Source organism: Anolis carolinensis, chromosome 2 (assembly GCF_035594765.1).
Source record: "Anolis carolinensis isolate JA03-04 chromosome 2, rAnoCar3.1.pri, whole genome shotgun sequence".
Classification (NCBI taxonomy): domain Eukaryota; kingdom Metazoa; phylum Chordata; class Lepidosauria; order Squamata; family Dactyloidae; genus Anolis; species Anolis carolinensis.
Window position 1 is genome coordinate 282,824,539 of NC_085842.1, and position 21,922 is coordinate 282,846,460.

At 39.8% G+C, this 21,922-nt stretch overlaps 1 long non-coding RNA gene across 1 annotated transcript; it reads left to right on the forward strand.

Moving 5' to 3' along the window:
* Positions 1-599: 599 nt before the first annotated feature.
* Positions 600-21,010, forward strand: LOC134296718 (uncharacterized). Its single transcript, XR_010003554.1, has 3 exons — positions 600-889; positions 4,441-4,502; positions 20,832-21,010. It is a non-coding gene; the product is annotated as an uncharacterized LOC134296718 (long non-coding RNA).
* Positions 21,011-21,922: the final 912 nt, after the last annotated feature.

Sequence of the window (21,922 nt, forward strand, 5' to 3'; positions counted from 1 at the left end):
GCACCTTGCTACCTCTTACCATTTTAAAACTTACAATACATAAAATTGCATATTTTCCACCAGTTTTGGTGTGAGGAGCAAATAAGAGGTCAGTATCTTTTGGATTTTCCCCCTTTAGTAGTTTGTGTATTCTGGATAGTACATAAGACTCTATGTGACCTCTAGAAACTCAATAACCTTCTGCTGACATTTACAGAAAACGTTAAATTATCAGGATACCATCTTTTACAGAAACTCTCATTTGCTGCTTTGCAAAGGAAAGAAAACTATACTGAAATATTTGGATTGGATATGCCTGAGGCCCTGTTCATATATGTGCTCATAAGAACATTTGGCTGTGGAGAATTTGAAACAGAAATGTCTTTTTAAAGGTCACAAACAGTGAAGTATCAAACCTTCGCAGATGGCTCTAAGTTAAATGTGTGCAGCCTAAAACATACTGTGAAGAGTTACAGGAGGCTTTCATAAAACTTGGAGAATGGACAATAAAATGGCAGATAAAATTCAATCTTGACAAGTGCACAGTGAAACACACTGGGAAAAATAACAACACTAGCTATTCTCAGTGAGGGCTGGACAGTACATTACTTCTGTCACTCAAGACAGAAACCTTGAAGTAGAAAAGAGACAGCTATTGATTTGGAAAAATAATCTATCACTGAATTATATAAAATCACAAGTAGGTAGCAAAAACAAATACTAGCTTCAGAGACATGACATTAAATTAAAGCTCAGGAGGTTGAAATCAAACATTTTCCCTTTAACAATGAGCAGTTAACCTTTAGAACATTCTTCTCTGAGAAGAAATAGTGACCAACAGTATAATCTACATTAAAGGACTAGATACATTTATCTGAATATAGTAACATGAACAGCTGCCAAGAAACTGGTATGAATTCTTTTTGATACTCAAATCCTATAATTGGCCAATATTTAAAGTTCAATTAAATTGTGATCAGATGTATGTGAACAGTTGGTCTGTAAGCCCTTACAGATCTGATAAACTGAATTATATCTTACTTAGATTTCAAAGCTGTTGTTCATATGGCAATAGGAACATGACAGACTTTTTGGGAAGATAGCTAACGTAAAGCTGTTTGTGTGTATCATTACTAATGAGAAATGTGGCATGAAGAATTAACCAAAAAGCAGGAAGGATGTGTGTTCTCTCTAGGATTTGACCTTTAAAGTCCTACATAGTTTGGGCCCAGGAAACCTAAAGGATCATCTTTTCCTGTACAATTCACCCCACACACTGAGTTCCTCTGAGGGGCATCTGCTTCAGCCAGCCAGACCCCAATGGCACTCACCACCCAGAGGACCTTTTCATCCACTGCCCCAAGACTGTGGAACAACCTGCCGGAAGAACTCTGACAGCTAAATGAGCTGTTGAAATTTTAAAACCATGTAAAAACCTATCTCTTCCAACAGGCCTACCCAGACAGTTCTTTAAGTATGAATTTTAAATGTATATCAATTGTTTAATCTCTGTTTTGTGCATTTTAATATATATTTTACTAGCTGTGCCCGGCCACGCGTTGCTGTGGCAAAGTCTGGTGGTATGGGAGATAAAGTATTGAGGAATTGGTGGTAGTTAAGGTAAAGGGTAAACGTTTTCTCCTGACATTAAGCCCAGTCATGTATGATTCTGAGGGTTGGTGCTCATTTCCATTTCTAAGCCGAAGAGCCAGCGTTGTCCGTAGACTCCTCCAAGGTCATGTGGGATGACTGCATGGAGCGGCGTTACCTTCCCGCCAGAGCAGTACCTATTGATGCACTCACATTTGCATGTTTTTGAACTTCTGGGTTGGCAGAAGCTGGGGCTAACAGTGGGGGCTCTCTCCGCTCCACCAATTCAAACCTGCGGCCTTCTGGTCCAGAAGTTCAGCAGCTCAGCGCTTTAACACGCTGCGCCATCAGAGGATATTATTTCCTAAAGGTTGTGAATATACAATATTTCTGATTGGTTTTTTTGTCTGTTGGAGGCAAAATGATTAGGATGTAATGGCCTTGCAGCTTTAAAGCCTGGCTGTTTCCTCCCTGAGTGAATTTTTTGTTGGGAGGTGTTAGCTGGCCCTGATTGTTTCCTGTTTGGAATTCCCTTGTTTTCAGAGTGGTGTTGTTTGCAATATTTTATGTGCTTCTACTGTCTGTGGCCCTGAGGATTTGCCAGACTTTGATGATGGGAATACTTTGTTGGGAGGTGTTAGCTGGCCCTGATTGTTTCCTGTGTGGAATTCCCCTGTTTATTTACTGTCCTGGTTTTAGAGATTATATTGTTCTGCATTATTCTATCCCAGTAATTATTTCATATTAAAGTAGAATCTCACTTATCCAAGATTCGCTTATACAATGTTCTGGATTATCCAACGCAGTCTGCCTTTTCATAATCAATGTTTTTGTAGTCAGTGTTTTAAATTCATTGTGATATTTTTGTGGTAAATTTGTAAATACAGTACAGTAGAGTCTCACTTATCCAACATAAACGGGCCGGCAGAACGTTGGATAAGCGAATATGTTGGATAATAAGGAGGGATTAAGGATAAGCCTATTAAACATCAAATTAAGTTATAATTTTACAAATTAAGCACCAAAACATCATGTTAGACAACACATTTGGCAGAAAAAGTAGTTCAATCCACAGTAATGCTATGTAGTAATTACTGTATTTATGAATTTAGCACCAAAATATTAATGAAAGCATTGACTACAAAAATGCGTTGGATAATCCAGATCGTTGGATAAGTGAGTGTTGGATAAGTGAGACTCTACTGTAATTACTACATAGCATTACTGCGCATGGAACTACTTTTTCTGTCAAATTTGTTGTATAATATGATGTTTTGGTGCTTAATTTGTTTAATTGGCTTTTCCTGAATCCCTTCTTATTATCCAACATATTCACTTATCCTGCCGGCCTGTTTATGTTGGATAAGTGAGAGTCTACTGTATATTGATAACCTTATATTATCTGCTTAGAAGTGGATTATATGAGGCCCCTTCTTCACAGCTGTATAAAATGCACACTGAAGTGGATTATATGGCAGTGTGGAGTCAGGATAATCCAGTGCAAAGCAGATAATATAAGATTCTAAATGGGTTATATAGCTGTGTGGAAGGGCCTTGAGTCTACACTGCCATATAATCCAGTGCAAATTAGATAATCTGTGGAAGAAGCCTAAATTAGGCCTAAATCTGCCTGTCCCCTAACTGAACCCTGGCTGTCCCTTTGCTGACAGGCTGATTGCTAGGCGACCAAGTGGGCAGAGATTAGCCCTCTAAACTGGCAGCAATTGGATAAAAAACAATTATTGCTCTCCCTCTAATTAGGACTTTATTTTTCTTTTCTTTTTGTTGTATCAACCTTGAGGCATGGATGATGGGTTGTGTTGTCAAATTTTGAGGTTGGGGGGCCTGTACTTTTGTTGTTTTGTGAATTGCCGTGATGCCATCACTCTTTTATATATATAGATAGAGATACATTTTGGTGTGCAGCTTTTATAGAGGTACACTTTAATATGTGTATGTGTTGAGGCCTGTGAAGCCTCTGCGGATGAGGACAAGGATTATCTGGTTGACCCTAGTGTTTCTGTGGGGGAAAGCAAAAGTGGGGTTTTTTTTTTGTTTTGTTTTTGTTTTGTTTTTGAGATTATGGGAATGTTCTGGGGAAACAGGCAATGATTCTCATGAGAATCAGCCAGGGATTGACTCTGATCTGTTTCCCCAATTTGTTGTCAGGGAAAAAGGCAATTGTTGTCATGAAAATCAGCCAGAGATTGACTCTGAAAGGAATGTGGAGGAGGCAGGAGGGTTATAGAGAACCCAGTGTTTACAGATCCAATTGGATAGTGCAAAACAGAGACAAATTCAGTGTTCCCAGAAACTGAAAGATAAACAAAGGAAACATAGGTGTGACACAGAGTGATATGATGGGCAAGAGGGAGTATTCTTAAAGAATTGGAGTCAATGTTTGGAGGGGATCAATATTGGATTTTCATATGTCAAGTTGCCTGTCTTGGCAGCTCCGAGTTAGAATTTCTGTTCTTTGATCTGTATCTTATTTTCCCGTTTAAGTTCCATGTCTCCTGTTTGGATCATAAATCTTGTTTTAAGTTTCAAGCCTTTGGCATTACAGTCAAGTTCAAGTATCAAGCCTTTGGATTATGGTCATGTTCATGCTTTCAAGCTTTTGGATATAATTCTTGTTTAAATGCAACAACACTTGGATTACAGTTACTTTCTTTTGCCTTAAGTGATTTTGGGATTCCTATTCAGAGTTGGTCCTTGATTTTTGTTAAGCTTCTGGGAATCTAGCTCATGGATGTATTTTGAAACTTTTTTATATCAGATACTCTTTTCTGAATAAACTTATTATTCTTGTTCATCTGTCTGGTGTATTATTTGACTTTCAACACAGTTGGTTATCCTTCTGTCTTCTAGAAGGGGCACCTGCAAAGTGAGAAATTGTGCCATCCAGTTGCAAATCCAGACTAAGCTTGAAGGTACAGATGTACTTAATTAGTTTTATGGATTTTTTTTCAAATTTTGGTAACAATTTGTCCTTACTAGATTTTCCCAATTAATAATATAGTTGAAAATGTGGTTTAATGTATTAGGTCATTCAAATTATTTACAATGTGGGAGTGGGTGTCTTTGCCATATTGAGTAAAATTGGAATGCTTGCTGCCTCAGAGGAAGCCTTTCAACTTTTTCACATGAAGTTGATTAAGCACAATACTAGCAGGATAAAAACCCTTTTGGGTGGAGTTTCCTGTATAACATCACAGTGCACTTACATCATGATTACATCTTTTTTCATTGATGGGAAAGCCTGTTAATGAATGTAACATCACTCTTTTTCTGCCACTCTTCCTCATTAGTATGAGGGGGCTGAAAACATAATCCTATTGTATCCTGATTGCAAGTAAAATATACTTCTATCACTTGGTGCAGCTGCTTTATGTTAAGGTAGGTTTCAGTGACTTAGATCAGGAGACAATATATAGCTATACATAAATAACTGTATCTGTGATCTAGGCTCTTGGGACCTCATCACATAATCATATATCCCATTTCTGCCACCTTTTGCATGCAGTTCTTCACATGAGGCATAGTCCATTTAATAGGTAATCTGTTGGAAACCATATGTAAAGGATACCAGAAACATGGACTTTGAAAGACAGGATTGATATAATGTTCACTCCTCCTTCTGCTGAAGTCCCAAAGAACAGAGGAAAGAGATAGGGCAGAATATAAATAAAGTTATTATTATTATTTATCGAGTCTCGTGGGAATGCCAAAAATGCAGCCAAATAGTGAGAAAGGGAAAATACAAAAAACAAAAAACAAAAAACAAAAAAAAAAAACAAATCAGAGTGTGCATTAATAGAAAGAGGACATGTAGAAGACCTATTGCTAAAATTTTCAACAACAAAGTGCCAGCACTGCATAATTGCAACAAGGTGTAAAAGTGATCATTCCAATTACAGTATTCCTTTTGATTAAAGAATTGATTGTGATGAGATGAGGCTAATATGATAAAGTTCTTGGAATCAATCATTACATGACTCTGTTGTTAGAAAAAATAGGAAGAGATTTTTTAAAAAAATTAATGAAGCAGTGGAAGAAATAAAACTGAGAAGAAAATCTTGCAATGGAATTAAGGTGGAGTGACATTGAGTGAGGGGAGTGATTTGTTTGGTCAGGACTTTTTGATCTGAAATGTAGACAGTCTAGGCATCCTCCTCTAACAGGCAATTTTTTGCTTTATCCCTCTATTTCTTTGATTTATGTGTTCAAGCCTTTTTTCTTCCTACCTGCAGAGGTCACTTCCTCTTTCTTCCAGAAAGTTAGTTCATCCGTTATGGCCCTTTGTTTGGAAAGAAAGCATTTATAAGGCTTCTGCCTCAAGATGGCTTACACCCACACATGAGACCCAGCTTTAGGGGATCTTCTACTGAAATTCAAATAACCTTTTATCTATCTACTTTTCTACTCCATATGGATTTCCTGAAAAATAAATGTTAAGTTATATTTTTTTAAAAAAATCTTAGAAGAGTATCCAGAATTTTCCTCCCATTTTTGTCACAAGCTCATTTTGCACTAGATATACTGCAATCTCTTTGATATAGTTACCAAATATTCCCCCTTTTTTCTTGTACTGAAGAATCTGATACTCTGCGAAGAGGATAGATGCATATTAGGACCTCATCAGATGGAAGTCTAGAAGCCAGGAGAAAGTGGGGAAAACTTTGAGACAAAGGGAGAAACCATGGGACAGTTCCCAGCTTTGTCCCCTTACCATGGTTGATTGTGGGCTGCCATCCCATGATGTTTTCTGGTTGACCCCGGCTTCCTCGCATGCTGTACCTGGATTCTTCAATGAGGATATGGTTAGTTACCTGTATCCTTAGATGCAGCCAGGAGGCAGCCTGACATAGCCCCACCAGAAGTAGCCCTGTGTCATATGATGGGCTCTGGCAGACTCCTTCCCCACTCTGTCCCAGTAATGTGCTAAAAGGAAGAACTGTCTGATGAGGTATTTAGTCTTAGTAAAAAAAAACTGGGAAAACTTATTGACTCGAATATAAGATGAGGGTAGGAAATGCAGCAGCTACTGGTAAATTTCAAAATAAAGATAAATATCAATAAAATGAGGCATCAGTAGGTTAAATGTTTTTGAATATTTACATAAAACTGTAATTTAAGATAAGACTGTCTAACTCTGATTAAATCATTAATCTAAACTTCTTCAATATAAATGTGTTTATGTAGCCTTCCAATAATCACCATAGTTTATTTTAACTATGCATTTTGGGGAAAATGCTGTATGTATATGAATAATGAGAAGTGTTAAAGACTGGCTTGGGAAGGGGGTAGGAAAGAAGGACTGGAAACAGGAAAAGGCTGGAATGGAAAGAGGTGGTTGAAAAAGTGGGAAAATGAGGTAAAAAAGGGTAACTAGAAAGGTAGGACAGATTGGGGTGGGAAGAGTTCAACTGGGGAAGGGAGAATGACTAAGGTGTGAAAGGGGTCTGGATACTGGGAAATCTTGGGATAGAAAGGGGAGCTGGGAAAGTGGGAAAGACCCCAATCTAGAGTGTGAAGGGGGGATTGGGAAAAGCTGTGGAAATTGCGGTGGGAAAGAGGGACCGCTTGAAACTATTGGGATTGGGAAAGGAAGATTGCAAAATGAACAGGACTTGGGTGTAAAAGGGGGCTCAAAAGGTGGAAAGATTGGAGTGGGAAGGGGGCAAGTGAAGAAGTGGCAAAGATTGAGGTGGGAAAGGGGCCTGGGAAGGTGGGAAAGAGTAGGGTGAGAAAGAGGGGCTGGGAAAGTGGAAAACTGGTGGGGAAAGGAGCAAGACTGAAAGTAAAAAGAGGCTGGAGCCTTGGGAAGGCTGGAATGAAAAGAGAGCTGGAAAAATGGGAGAGGGTGGCTGGGGATAGTAAAGACTGGGGTAGGAAGATGGAAACTAGAAAAAGGGAAGACTGGGATGGGAAAGGAGGTCTAAAAGTGGGGAAAAGCAGAAGTGGGAAGGGAGAAAAATACGAAGAACTGGGGAGAGGAAGGTGTGCGCTCTCGGCAGAGTAACCTAGCTGGGAGAGAGAAAGGATAGGGAAGCGTGCACCGAGAGAAAGAGAGGAGAGAGAGCTCAAAGAAAGGAGAGGAAGGAGCACACCCTCTCCACACAGCAACCGAGCGCTCCTTCTCCTCTCTCTCTGCCAGTTGGGTTGCTGTGCGGAGAGGGTGCATGAGGGGAAAGCACGTGCCTTCCCCTCCCCTCTCGGCGCAGCAACCCAGCTAGATTGCTGTGTGGAGAGGTGAGGGTCCTGGCAGGAAGGTATAGAGCTAAAAGAAGAGCTTATTTCAGCCCCATGCCTTCCTGCCAGGACCCTCACTCAAGTATAAGCTGAGGGGGGCTTTTCAGCCTACAAAAATGCTGAAAACGCGGCTTATACTCGCGTTGATATGGTACTTTTCAAATACTGTAATAAGTTATGAGAATGAAGTATGTTTGGAAAGTAACTTTTATGCTCTGCCCAACATATGCTAAATAATGTAATCATTATGTAGATTTCTGCCAGCAAATGCTCTCAAAGATTTATTTTATTAAAGGGGTTTTAGTGGGTTTTTAGTGTGGTTTTTTCTCCCATTGAGAACATTCATGTCAGTCATTAATGTCACAGAGGTAAAGGGATGACCTAGACAGTCTTATTACTAGAGAGGGCATGACTGTACCCAAAGAGACTTTCCAAAAATATTAAGAGGAGGAAAGGAGATGATTACAGCATGTTTTTTTAACCTCCTCAACAGAACAGCTGCTATGAACACCTGCAGTAGCCTATTAAACAGTCCCTTGGTACTGATTTGTTGTTTCACGTGTCAACCAAGCCAGCAAAGCATGTAATTATTATTGTAATAACAATTATTACCTTTATACCTACTGTTGAGTAAGGCATGTTTTTGTACTGGAGTTCTTATGGCAGGTGGAAATTTCACATTCATCAGGAATTCACTATAATAAATTTATAGATTAACTGAAAGGACTCTTAGGACTTCATCGGACTGGCAAAACTGCCCATCCTATGATGTCAATGGACCTCTCTTCAGGCACGGACTCTGCCGGATCTGATCATATGATGTTGATCTACTTCTCGTGGGGCTCTGTGTCTGAAGAGAGGTCCAAGCATTGCAAGAAGCAGTACCGGCAACACGGGAGGCTTCCTGTGTTTCATAGAAAATAATGGGGGGAAACCAGCTGATGATGCTTCCACCTGTGGGATACATTGAAGGGTGATGTAGATGATGCAGGGCATGGGGCGACAGGTTCCCCTTTGCCCCCACCAGGCCCAGCCGGATTCACCACAATCCATGGCAAATCCTCCATCAATGTGACGAGGTTCTTAGCCACAATAACTACTGCTAATTTAGTACACGGAGATAGCAATGCATAAAAACTTTGTGGAAAAAAACACATGCAAAAGCTCCTTCATAACCTAGATTCATTGTCATCCCTTTGGAAATGGTGTCAAGAGGAGCATTTTGGCTTCCTTGACCATGGTCTACTCTTCCAAGAGGATGGACTACTGGCAAGCGATGGGGTGCATCTCACACAAGTAGGAAAACATCTTTTTGCACACAGACTCACAAACCTCATCAGGCGCACTTTAAACTAGATCCACTGGGGGAGGGGAACAACAGCCTGGCGAACACTATATTACCCACGACCACAGGGAACCGCCGAAAGGCTAAACGGAGGGCTGCACAAACACAGCAAGGACCAAGTACAGAGAGCACAATAATCCCAAATAAACAGTTCAAGGGGAGGTCACAGGGGCTTACATGTCTTTACACTAATGCTCAGAGCATGGGAAATAAGCAAGACGAACTCCAACTCCTAGCACAGCACCACACATACGATGTCATAGGCATCACTGAAACCTGGTGGGATGACTCCCATCACTGGAATTTAACCATTGAGGGCTATAACCTCTTTCACAGAAATAGAACAAAGGGGAGAGGAGGGGGAGTAGCTTTATATGTCAAAAACAGTTACGTTGCAGAAGAAATGCAAGACTGTAATCCGGGAAACCAGCTTGAAAGCATCTGGATAAGAATCAAGGGAACCGGGACTCAAAAAGATCTTGTCGTGGGTGTCTACTACAGACCTCCGAGTCAGGATGAAGGACTTGATGAAGCCTTCTGTCAACAGCTGACCAAACAGGCACAAAGAAGAGATATAGTAGTCATGGGCGATTTCAATTATCCCGATATCTGCTGGAAAACAAACTCAGCCAAGAGTACAAAGTCCAACAAATTCCTCACTTGCCTTGCAGATAATTTTATGGTCCAGAAGGTAGAAGAGGCAACAAGGGGATCAGCAACTCTTGATCTAATCTTAACAAATGTGGAAGACCTGATCAATACAGTTGAAGTGGTTGGATCCTTAGGGGCAAGTGACCATGTGCTCCTGCAGTTTGCAATACAAAGGAATGCTGAAACTAAGACAAGTCAAACACGCATTCTGGACTTTAAGAGAGCTGACTTCCAAAAAATGAAGGAATTACTGAGCGGCATTCCATGGACGCCGATATTAAAAAACAAGGGAGTTAAGGATGGATGGGAGTTTTTCAAAAGTGAAATACTCAAGGCGCAAATACAAACAGTGCCAACAAAGAAGAAAAATAAGACAAGTGCAAAGAAGCCAGAATGGATGTCCAAAGAACTTCTAACTGAGCTAAAGCTCAAAAGTGACATGCACAAGAAGTGGAAAAGGGGAGAAATCACCAAAGAAGAATTCAAACGTATAGCCAACACCTGTAGGGAAAAGGTTCGCAAGGCTAAAGCGCAAAATGAGCTCAGGCTTGCCAGGGACATAAAAAACAACAAAAAAGGCTTTTTTGCTTACGTTGGTAGAAAAAGGAAGAAAAAGGAGGCGATAGGGCCATTGCAAGGAGAAGATGGGGTGATGGCGACAGGGGACAGGGAAAAGGCAGAACTACTTAATGCCTTCTTTGCCTCGGTCTTCTCAGAAAAAGAAAGCCATCTTCAACCTCAGCAACACGGAATGGACGAAGGATTGGGGGAAATCCAACCCCAAATAGGGAAACAAGTTGTCCAGGAACACTTGGCCTCTCTAAACGAATTCAAGTCCCCAGGGCCAGATCAGCTACACCCAAGAGTACTGAAGGAACTAGCGGAAGTTATTTCAGAACCACTGGCAATTATCTTCGAGAGTTCTTGGAGAACGGGAGAAGTCCCAGCAGATTGGAGGAGGGCGAATGTGGTCCCTATCTTCAAGAAGAGAAAAAAGAACGACCCAAACAATTACCGTCCGGTCAGCCTCACATCAATACCAGGCAAAATTCTGGAAAAGATCATTAAGGAAGTGGTCTGCGAACACTTAGAAACAAATGCGGTCATTGCTAATAGTCAACACGGATTTACCAAAAACAAGTCATGCCAGACTAATCTGATCTCTTTTTTCGATAGAGTTACGAGTTGGGTCGATACAGGGAATGCTGTGGATGTAGTGTACCTGGATTTCAGTAAGGCCTTCGACAAAGTCCCCCACGACCTTCTGGCAAACAAACTAGTAAAATGTGGGCTAGACAAAACGACGGTTAGGTGGATCTGTAATTGGCTAAGCGAACGAACCCAAAGGGTGCTCACCAATGCGTCGTCTTCATCATGGAAAGAAGTGTCAAGTGGAGTGCCGCAGGGCTCCGTCCTGGGCCCGGTTCTGTTCAACATCTTTATTAACGACTTAGACGAAGGGTTAGAAGGCACGATCATCAAGTTTGCAGACGACACAAAACTGGGAGGGATAGCTAACACTCCAGAAGACAGGAGCAGAATTCAAAACGATCTTGACAGACTAGAGAGATGGGCCGAAACTAACAAAATGAAGTTCAACAGGGACAAATGCAAGATACTTCACTTCGGCAGAAAAAATGGAAATCAAAGATACAGAATGGGGGACGCCTGGCTTGACAGCAGTGTGTGCGAAAAAGACCTTGGAGTCCTCGTGGACAACAAGTTAAACATGAGCCAACAATGTGATGCGGCTGCTAAAAAAGCCAATGGGATTCTGGCCTGCATCAATAGGGGAATAGCGTCTAGATCCAGGGAAGTTATGCTCCCCCTCTATTCTGCCTTGGTCAGACCACACCTGGAATACTGTGTCCAATTTTGGGCACCACAGTTGAAGGGAGATGTTGACAAGCTGGAAAGCGTCCAGAGGAGGGCGACTAAAATGATTAAGGGTCTGGAGAACAAGCCCTATGAGGAGCGGCTTAAAGAGCTGGGCATGTTTAGCCTGCAGAAGAGAAGGCTGAGAGGAGACATGATAGCCATGTACAAATACGTGAAGGGAAGTCATAGGGAAGAGGGAGCAAGCTTGTTTTCTGCTGCCCTGCAGACTAGGACACGGAACAATGGCTTCAAACTACAGGAAAGGAGATTCCACCTGAACATCAGGAAGAACTTCCTCACTGTGAGAGCTGTTCGACAGTGGAACTCTCTCCCCGGGGCCGTGGTGGAGGCTCCTTCCTTGGAGGCTTTTAAGCAGAGGCTGGATGGCCATCTGTCGGGGGTGCTTTGAATGCGATTTCCTGCTTCTTAGCAGGGGGTTGGACTAGATGGCCCATGTGGTCTCTTCCAACTCTACTATTCTATGATTCTATGATTCTATGAGGAGTCTCCCTGAGCTGCACTTCATAGGGCTTGGCTTTCAAACATTTCACCATTTTGATTGTCCTTCTCTGGACACAGTCAAGAAAAAGCAAAATGTAATAAAACAAAATAAAACTTAAACATGGTATTTTTACATTTAAGTTCTGTTCTTCTTAAAAAATCCCTATCCAGCTTGACACTATTGTAGCTGCCATGCCTCAGTGCTATGGAATCCCAGGAATTTTTACAAAGATTTAAACCTTTTTCTGCCAAAGAATGCTGGCACCTCACCAAACTACAAATCCCAGGGTCTAATATCATTGAGCCAAGGCAACAAAACTTACGTTTGCAATGTAGATATACCCTTTGCCGACAGTAAACAATGACTTCAGTGTATACTTAGCAAGACCGCATTCTTGAATATAGGAAGCATTATTAAAGCAGCAAAAAGCTGTCTAGTGAGTGCCTGAAAGTTGTTTTCAGTACTTTCAAACTTATTGCAGGAGGCATTCACTTTTTCTTTGTTTCCCCCATCCCCTCCTGCTTTCCCATCTTCCTGAGAGCTTCACAAACATTTGTCTTGTTCTGTCTTTAGGTGGAACAAAGTTCAACAACAAAAGCAAAGAGAAACCGTTTTTTTTTTTATTTCCAATAGCTTCATTAACAACCATTCAAGGCAGTGTCAACCTGAGTCTGAAAAGTTCTAAACACTGTAGAGGAAGAAGGCTGAAAATAAAAAGGCCAAGTTTTGACAACTTGTTTGTTCAGTTCCCAACATTTCAACAAGGCTATTTCTTCATTTTATGGCCCAATAGAATTTTATTTACACATAACTGAAAAGACACTGTTTTAAATACAGAGCTAAAAGCTACATGTATCATATCTGTATGTCTACAATTAAAAATTTAAAACAGATTTCTAGAAGTTAGAAGGTGACTCTTAAAGACCAAAGAAAGGTCCAATAAAACAGTTACCTTTTTTTTTCACAGGTTCCTTCTACATTGCCACATAAAATCCAGATTATCTGCTTTGAACTGAGGGCACCTCCAGACAGGGGTAAAACCTGAACCAAACTGGGTTTAAAAAATCTGCTCCTGCATGTCCCCACAAGCTGCCTCAAACCCGGGCTTTCCAAGGCAGGGTGGCTAGGCTACATACCATCTCGGTAACTGCCCAGCCACCCAGAAGCCCCCCAAAACAAGCTTTAAATTTTTAAAAATTTATCAGGCCATGATTATGGTGGTCCCTAAGTCCTTCTGGCACACAGAAATGATGTGGCAAGAGATGTGGGTACCAAGAAGGAAAATTTCTCCTGCCCTCTGTCTCCTGGCACTTCATTTCTACATGTCAGGAGAACTCAAGGACTACATAATGACATCTCAGTAAGTTTTTTAAATTTAAAGCTTGTTTTGAGAGCTTGGGGGGGGGAGGGGAGCTACCATCTTGCACCTTTGGGCTCCAGAATTACTCCTGTGAATCCCCACAGGATCAATACCCCCATTAGACCAAGACCAAGAGGACAGCAGGTTGAGATCCATTACAGCAGCTGGTATTGATGAAGACCCCAGAACATGCACACCTAAACAGAAAACTGATGAAACTGTGGAAACGGTGTCTAAGCCTAGCCTTGCCAAAGAAACCATGGAAATGGAGCAAAGACAAGAAACTGTCTCATTGTTAGACCTTGGATATTATATGAACAAGACTGCTTCTGATGACCAGACCAATTGAAAGCTCAATTAGTGCAAAATCACAGACTTGATTGTCAGGATATGTATTTCCTGTGGATAAGAAGAGACACCTAAGTTTTCAACCCAAATGGTTCAGCAGATTTCCCTGATTAGTCTACTCATTTCATGTACAAGGTGCAATCTGTAAATACTGTGTGGTGTTTGGAGGAGAAGTTGAGGGTAAAGGTGATCTTTAGCAGCTTGTTGTATTGGTTGTTAAACCATTTGCGTGATGGAAAGATGCAATAAAAAATCTTCAATTGACACCAAACTCCAAAGTATCATCATAACAACCTGTGTTTTTCTGAAAGCTTTTTGCTAATTCACAGTGGAAAACATCCTAATGTAACCCATCATCACAATAAAGGAAATAAGAAGAAAGCAGAAGAAAACTGAAAGAAACTTCTGCCAATTGTGGAAACTATTGTCCTTTGTAGCAGACAAGAAGTGGCTTTAAGATGGAGCAAAGATTCAGGACCTATTACCTGTGAAGAAGCATTGCACAATGATGGTAATTTCAGGACCTTGTTGAGATTTCATGTCAGATCAGAAGACACTGACCTGAAAATCATCTCGAAATTGCAGCCATGAATGCCCAATATAGGTAAAGATAAAGGTTTTCCCCTGAAATAAGTCTAGTCGTGTCTGACTTTGGGGGTTGGTGCTCATCTCCATTTCTACGCCAAAGAGCCAGTGTTGTCCATAGACACCTCCAAGGTAATGTGGCTGGCATGACCACATGGAGCGCTGTTACCTTCTTGCTGGAGCAGTACCTATTGATCTACTAACATTTGCATGTTTTCAAACTGTTAGGTTGGCAGAAGCTGGGGCTAACAGTGGGAGCTCACCCCACTCCCCAGATTCAAAACTGCCATCCTTTTGGTCAGCAAGTTCAGCAGCTCAGGCATTTAACCTGCTGAGCCACTGGGGGTTTGAATGCTCAATATACTAGTCCTGAAATACAAAATGAACTAATAAACATTTGTGGTGACAAGATAGTCCAAAATTGTTAAAAGATGCAATGTATCACAGAATTTCTCTGTTTTGGCAGATGATACTTTGGATGTGAGGACCTCAGAACAGTTTTCACTCTCAGTAAGCTATGTTGATGTTGAAGTTGCAGGACTAAGAGAATATTTTATAGGCTTTGTGAAGATAAGTGATATGACAGGTGAAGGACTTGCAGACATTATTTTGAAAACACTAGAAAAATTGGGCTGAACTTGCAATATTTGTGTGGTCAGGATTATGATGGCCATATTAGTGGAGTACAGGCAATTATATCACAGGAATATCCAATGGCTGTCTACATCCACGGCAGTGCTCACTCACTAAATCTAGCCTTAGCAAAGACTTGCAGCATTCCACCTGTCAGAAACTGCCATGGAATAATAGCATCTGTGTGCAATTTCTTCAGAGCAGCATTCATCAAACTGGAACTGTTGAAGAAAAATATAAAGGACTGTTTTCCTTAATCAAGAGCAAACAGCCTGTTGCTACTTTGTAAAACCCGTTGGGTTGAACAACATGATGCAGTTACATATTTTGTTGATCTGTACAATGTGGTGGTGAGAACACTTGCAGAACTAAAAGAAAGTCCTCTATACAACTGTGAGACTTTTTTCAAGCAAATTCTTTTAGCTGTTCTGGATGTTGAATTTGTAGTAACTATACACATTCTAAGAAAGCTTCTGTCATCACCCTTTCAGCTTAGCAAACATTACAAATAGTAGATATGAACATTTTTGTTAGTCTGCAACATATTGACAGTAACTTAGAAAAAGCCAGGGAGATATGCACAGAATCTGTGAAAGAATTTCAGGAGATCTTTGACACAGCAAAATCAGTAGTGTAATCTATAGGTGGAGAAGTTAGGCTTCTCTGCATCTCTTCAAGGCAGGCTTATAAAAACAACATGCAGTCAACACCAATGGAATATTATAGGGTAAATGTGTACATCTCATTTCTGGACTTTTTCTGCAGTCATCTTCAATAAAGGTTTACAAGGCACAAGGAAGTCATTCAGGAACTGCAAGTGTTCCTTCCTATTAATTGTGTCCATTTAAAATCCAACTTGAACAAGTGAAGAGAAGTTTACAATGAATTCCTTCAAGATACTGACACACTGATGGGAGAATTTGACCTGTGGTGTAGATAATGGAGAAAAGATTGCACCTGCAGAAAAACCATCAAATGCACTGGAAGCATACATTGTCAGTGATGGACAGTTTTTTTCTGAATGTGAAAAAAACTGCAACATTGCCAGTGTCAACAGCTACAAATGAAAGGTCGTTTTTAACTCTTAAATGTTTGAAAAGTATTATTTACATAAGAAGCGCAATTGGGTAAGAAAGACTGACTGGATTTGCACTCTTGTGTGTCCACTGAAGTTTATTGATGGAGCCTGATTTCTGTCAAAGTGTTTGACACAGTTTTCAAGTGTTTTCAACCAACGTTGCAATATTCTTTTGTAACTATATCAATTAAGAGTCATGTTCAGTTTTTCGTAACTAAAATTAAAAAATGATTTAATTAAGTCTATAAAAATACAGATTTAATCATATTTGAATTGTTTTCTGTTAAAAAATGTTTCAACCCCACCCACCCCCCATTTTTTTCTGGCTAAAATCCTATTGTAAACCAATGTCATAGTAAAATATGCAGCCTGCATTGGTGATGGTAATAGTGGTAGTAGTCTTTCTGGAGCACTTGCAATTCTAGTGTTCATATTTGTTTTTAAATACAAAGGAACAAGAACAGTAAAAGGTTAAGAGCTTTAGTTCAGCTCAGGCACAGCTGAGATTGTTAAACAGAGGCATATTGATGACATACAACTAACATTTAAGGTGATTCTTCTCATTTTAAAGAAAATAATCTATTTTCAAACTTGTAATCACTCCTTTTGTATTGGGTTTAAAGTATTCTGTATATTGAACAGAAGAACATATTGTTTACATTAAACAAATTTTACTACGGACGTGAAGCAGCCATCTTTTAAAACTGATTAAAAACCACCAATTTAGTGACTATCATTTTCACAGCTTATTATCTCCAACAGCATTCAGAGTTAAAAAGTACAACTTCTTAAAACATTTACAACTTTAAACATCAAAATATATCTATTAGACAAAATTCACCAGAAGTGCAGTTTGTTAGGGATGTAAAGAATAGTCTCAGTTTGTCTCCTCTTTGATGTGAATAAAAATTGTGAATTGCCACAAGTTTATTTTTTTAGTTTAGGAGTTTTTGCAAACATTCCCCCCACAAAACCTTTTCCTCACAAAGCTGGTGATTTCATGGAAAAATACAGAGCCTACATCACAGATGTCATTATATATGCATAAGTATATATTGTCTCCTGACCAAAACCTATCTTAATATTCAGCAGCCGCACCAAGTGATGGAAGTCTGTTCTGGGAATCAGGGTACAGTACTGCCTCCTACCAATTATCTGTGCTAGGACAAGGGGTTTGACAGGGGTCCTGCTTCTGACTGCCACACTGCAACTAGCTGGAAATGTATCTTGTTTGGCCTTGATCACCCACAGAACAACTATGGTAGACATTTGTGAATGTTGCAATAGTGCCACTATTGTTACCATTAATATCAATGTATAAATGTATACATCTAGCTTATGTATTTATAATTTTTCAGCAGGAAACAGCCATGGAAATTTGCAAAAGAAACTTTTTTAAAAAATACACTTACAAAAAAGACACAGAATGAGAACAATCATGAACAAGGTGGAAATAACACTACTGATCAAATGTGATGAGAAGATTACTGCATAAACTCAATGCTGAGGTTTTAAAAATACCATTTGTTAAGTTTTGGATCTCTAAGCAGCAGCCAGAACACAGAATACCAAGTGTGGATCTCAATTCCCAGTTGTGAACCACCTTGCTCAGACTATAGGCCACCAGTGTCCCAGAATACTAACTTATTGCTAAACATTGATGGCCTCAATGTATTATGCAAATAAACTTTCCAGACTCCACCCTGAGTCATATATGTTTAGTGATATCAGGAAAGATAATGTACACATCTTCTTCCATGTGTGTGTTCAGAGGGAAACCCATAGTTAAATGAAAACCTCAAATATTCAGGGTCCGCAGCTAAGTGAACAACCTATGTAATGGGATAGTGGACAAAGCATCAGTGGAGATCAAAACAAGGTCAAATTGGTCTTTTGCTGAGCTGTTCTGAATTCACCATTCAGCACTTATCTACATAGGAGAATGCATACATATAAATACTTTGATATGCATCTCATACAGTAGTCTATTGCATGCCAAGGCACGTTTTGAGAGAGGACAGTCAATGTGTTTTTGGAGATAAATTTGATGTAGTAATGCAAGCTTGTAATGTAGACAGAACACTAGGAATTCCTCAGGGTAAAATAATCCATCATATTGCCAATTAGTAGGTATGATATTAACAGTTCTGATCACTATTTCAATAGCTCTAACCATATGTTTTCAAATAGAGACAAACATATGCTCTTCTTCAGAAGTGTGTATTAGTGACACCAGCAAAGTGTTTGCAAACCCAGTATACTTTTTTATATACAAGGATATACAGTGATGTAAATATGCATATTTTTTGGCTGAAATTGGGTTTTAAACATATTTTTAATGTGTTTTTCAGCTGTTAATCCAAATCAGTGCATATTTCCCTTAGACATCATTTAGCCCCCCTCCCTTTATCCCAGTTCCTTCCACATTTTAGAGCCTGCGAAGAAGGGCCCCTAGTTAACTGGAACTGAGTTTCAGGGTGGTTAGTGTTGGGACAGATGCCTAGACCTGCAAGGTCTTGTTGTATAGAGCAGCCTAGTAGCATCTCCTCTCTTAACCATTACCGTTAAATTGGAGAAACACCAACATTCACAAGCAACATTGGCTCTCATTCAGCATGGCTGCTATTTGCTGGCATTGCAACTACAGTCTATCTCCCTCAATCAACCAGCATTGCAACCTATTCCCAGCCCTGCCTAGCTTTTGGCATTCACATACATACACACCCTCTGTCTCAACATTGCCATTGTGAACCAACATTGGTTGTGTTGTTGATAGTACAGTTGTCATACAGTATCTTATTTAAGCATTATTACCATCCTTAATAAGCACTGTTACATCTAGTGGATGCAGGCCTGGTTCGTCATGGATGCTGCTGAAGCCCCCGCCTCGGGCGTAGCGCCTTCCTGGGCGCACCCGAGGCGGCGGTGGCGGGCGGCGGTGACAGGCGGTGGTGACCATTGGGTCGCTCACTGCAAAACCAGGAAGTCATTTCTATTCTCGCGAGATTTCCGCGAGATCTCGCGAAATATTGTGAGATTTCTGCGAGATCTCGCAGAAATCTTGCAAGATATCGTGAGAATAGAAACTACTTCCTGGTTTTGCGGCAAGCGACCCAATGGTCGCCGCTAAGGCCGCAGCTGCCCTCTGCCCGCTGCCACTGGTAGTAAGTTTGGGATGGGGGGGTGCAATTTTGGGTGGGGGGTGCACAGCCCTAGGTTGGCTTACCACCTAGAAAAACCTAGGGCTGCTCCTGAGCAGATGGTACCACTGCTGATGAATATAATCAGCATTGAAATCATAGTATGCAGTCTTGTATGCCAGTTAGAACTGCCTTTCAAAAATGAGTCTGAAAAAAGGAGAAAAGAACTGCAAATAACAAACAAGCAGCTAAAAGTCCTGCTCAGGGCTCATCTTCTGAAAATGAACTTTCAACTGATTTTGAGAGTTTATTTATTTACAGAATTTTTACCCCACCTTTCTCACCCGAGGGGACTCAAGGCGGCTTACAAAGATCGGCAACAATCTAATGCCCCAAACACAATCATTAAGATCAAAACACTGGTTGATCTCAGTACCCTGAAAAGGAATAAAATTCATAAGGCTTCAGTTCTTCCCCTGGGCCCAGTCCAAGGGACCATGGGATGTAAACTGGCTAGGCTAAGAAAGAGACACTTAATAGACCATAGGCCGTGAGCATCAAGCAGAGAAGAGGTTGAAGACATTATTATAAATAGAACCAGACCTCAGTGCAAAAGGACACAGAAGATCAGACTGTTCCAGATTTGGTCTTAGCTCCATTGTTAGAACTAGATTAACAAGAAGGCTTTTGGACATTTTGATCCAACTTGTTACACAGGCTGCCACTTCATGCCCTCAAAAAGAATTTGGTGACTGCATTGAGTGCATAACCCTCAGCCCCTTTCTCCAGTGTTTTCCATGGTGCCAACTTCTTTAAGTTACTGAACCACTAAGTAGACAGCAAGGATAACTATTTTAAAAAATTTAAAAAGAGAATAAAAACATGATTGTGGTTTGTTCGTTTTAGTACCGAATAACCCTGAAAAGTATAATCCTGGACTGATTAGCATCTTCACAATTCAGAAAGTATTATTTGCAAAAATCCACATTTGATTGCTTTGCACAGTGAAATTGAATTTTCTGTATGGGAAAAGATCTCTGCATGGAAAGATTGTTTTCTTCATAGAAAAAGGTATTACTTCCATCAAAAACTGGTACAAATGGGGGTATTCAATCCCAAATCTATATGTGGTAGATTTGCACCAAAAACAGCTTTTTCTCCATAGATTTTCTATAGAAAACATTACTAATTATTCAGAAAAAACTTCCAGTGAAAAAGTGTTTTCTCTGCAAGCAACCAGGTGTGAATCTTGTGTAAAATAATTTCAAAATAATGAATAGGCTTTAAAAACTGTATTATTTTGAAAGTCTTTCTCTGAGTGAGAAGAATTTTAAAAAAATACTCATTATTGCCTTCAAGAAAATAATTAGTAATGAATTGCATGCTTATCAAGAAAAAGGACAAGGAAGGGGAAGTGAATAAGCTTTGTATAAACTTGATACAATGTAGAGAAATTTCATGCAAAAGATTTTATCCGATTTCCACAGCATTTTCACATTCAGTGGACTGGCTATGAAGAAGACACCTATTCAGACAACGTTTCCTAATGTGTACCTCCTAAAGTTATACATAGACCAAAATATACTAGCACATCCTATTTCAGATGTTCAGTATTGTTTACACTAAAGTCCTCTGATCAACCAAACATGCTTATATTAAATAAAAGTGTGCACAAAAATATGCATCATGCGCATAATTGCTAAATTAAAAATTACGTTATATTGAAATAAATTGGTTATAGAAATGAGTCTATTCAAAATATGCAAACATATGTGCATAGGGAACTTTCGTTAAAAGCACATGTGAACGTTCATGTGGTTTAAAACATCATAAAGACTCGTTTTATGAAAAGTATGGGCTGAGCAGAAACAAAACTGAGAGGTTCCTCCTGTTAATATGGAGGAAAAACTCCCTATTTTTTAATCAATCATGATCAGTTTTTTTTTTTAAAAAAAAAAAAGGGGGGGGAATTGAAGAAGTTTTTCTAAAAATGAAAATAATTTAACAGCATAAAATGTCATTGTCAATGTGAGGAAAAATAGTGTAAAATTATGCAAAGGACATGAGAGAAAGATTATTTTGACAAGAGTGTGGTTTGATTGAATAAGGAATACATGACAGGCAAGGAGATGAGCAAGCAGCAAATGAAAATAATCAAGACAAGAAATATCCAGAGTAGGAAGAAGATGTTAAACAATAAAGACAAGAGAAAAATATTTTTCAGTCTTAAGTCTGGTTCCATCTGATGTTTTTAAAAACCACATGAACACTCTTAATTCCATTGAATCTACAAAGAGAAACCTTTCTGGAATCAATAATTTAGTAAACTGCCTGAAGTATATTTAAAAAAAACTACACTGTTCTATCAGCCAAAAGGTATGAACTTATGTAGATACTAGTAATTCTAAGCATTTTTACCCATAAGTAGGTTCTCACTTCAGATTGTCTCCCTCCTAGCGTTTAAGAAGCATGTCAAGACCTGGTTATTCAAGCAGGCATTTGGCGATTGGCAGAAATATGGAAAGACACCTGGGATTGATGCAATGGCTTAAATCAGTGTGGTTCAACTCATGGCACC